The sequence below is a fragment of the Myotis davidii genome, unplaced genomic scaffold, assembly GCF_000327345.1.
Source record: "Myotis davidii unplaced genomic scaffold, ASM32734v1 scaffold441, whole genome shotgun sequence".
NCBI classification, from domain to species: Eukaryota; Metazoa; Chordata; class Mammalia; order Chiroptera; family Vespertilionidae; genus Myotis; species Myotis davidii.
The window spans coordinates 2,006,731-2,008,711 of NW_006291818.1; positions in this window are offsets into that span (position 1 = coordinate 2,006,731).

The window sequence follows — 1,981 nt, forward strand, 5'->3', positions numbered from 1 at the left end:
TTGACCCAGGGCGAGGCGGTCGCGCAGCCACTGTCTTGGCGCACGTTCTGAACTTGGCCTAAAGGACCCCCCCTCCCCCCCGGGGTAGAAAGAAGACAAAATAACTAAACCTCAATTCCTTCCGATTCGGGGATGGGAGGAAGGTTTTCTCTAATGGCAGCCAGTGTTTTCACTCTTTGGGGGCAGTGAGTGCAGTAAAGACGAGGAAGAGCCAGGGGGGGAATCGCTGACGAAAGGAGACATCCCAAGGAACAAATGGCAGGACGCAGCCAGTACCTGGAGGGTAACTGCCGGGGCAGAGAGCCTTGGGAGCCCAGACTTTGAGGGAAGCACGGAGGGCGATTCCCTCTGCACACAGGCAGTTACCAGTTACTTGATTACAACCGGAGCTGTCCAGCGGGAGAAGGCAATTGTAGCTTGGGGTAGGGATTTCCATGACGTCAATGGCTACACCCTGGACCTTGTGCCAGATCCTGTGTAGCCTCCCCTTTATCCACTCCTCCTTACCTAGGTACACACACACACACACACACACACACACACACACACACACACACACACGCTTCTTCGGGTCACATCCCTGCCGTGGCTGGGTCCTGGAGTATATGGTTCCAGTATAAGCAAGTTAGCATAAATCCAACTAAAATAAACCAGCATATTCGTTCACATTCCCTGCTGCAGTTATTGGTCAGCAGTGGGCATAACACAGTTTGGGCCACTGAGAAGAGCAATTTGCTGGGGACTTGTGGGAAAGTTTTTATTTGTTTGTTTTTATATTCCAAGACAGTTTCAGAGGCAACCTGCATGTACTCAAAAATCAAGGTTTCATAAAAACTCAAAAATTGAAGGCATGTTACCAGAATGTTCGACGGGGGGCGGGGGGGGGCGAGTCCCAGAGCCCTGGACTGTGGGCAGCCATCTCCCATCCACGAGGTCCAGCCAGGTTAAAATAAAGCAGACATGGGGAAAGCATAGGCAGAAAGAAATGTGATCTCTGATTATGTTTCTGAGCCTCTGATCAAACAGCTTCTGAACCCAGGTCTCTCTTCATCGATTAAACCAGCAGGATTGGAGTTTTCTGCTATTTGTAACCTAGTGTGTTGTAAGCAATATAGGCCCAATGGCTGTACACCAGATGGGAAGTCTGACAAACTTTTAAGGCCCCATTCTAGTGGTAAGATTCGATGGCTCAGAGAAGTCTTGGGAAATGGGGAAAGTATATAATCCCATCTGAAAGATTTATGCTCTTTTCAAGAGAAAAGGAAAGCCAGTTTCTTCTCATCCTTCTCATACAATTAATTCACAGAAAGAAATAGCTGCCTGCCCAAATGCTCAGTCATGGAGCTCCCTCACCCCTTTGAGGGACTGAATAGTGAACTTCTCCTAACTATTATGGGCCATATCATGTTATACTTTATTTTCCTCAAGGAGATTGTGTACTCCTTGAGGGCTGGGACTGCCATGCAGCTGTCTGTACCATGCACTTAACAGTGCCCAGTGCATAATAAACACGTTATTTATTTTATTTTTTTTGTTAATCCTCACCCGATGATATTTTTCCATTGATTTTTAGGGAGATGGACAAGAGATGGAACGACAGAGAGAAACATGGATTGGTTGCCTCCTGCATGAGCCCTGACCAGAATCGAGCCCAGGACCCTTTGGTCCACAGGCCAATGCTCTATCCACTGAGCAAAACTGGCTAGGGCCATAATAAACACCATTTGACACTATAACATGATTCTTTGTCAATGCTGAAATGTTAGCTTTGCATGTATAAATAGGGGAATATCATTCCCACCAATCCCATAATATTCCTGACATATATGGAAGATTTTTAAAAGTATAAAACTGGAATTTTGTGTCACTTGTGACTTATTTCTGGGCCTTTGCTGACCTTGCTAGATGGAGCCAGAAGACTTTATTGAAAAGCTCAGAGAGAAACAACCAGTAATACAAATTCAGTGATAATTAATAGAAC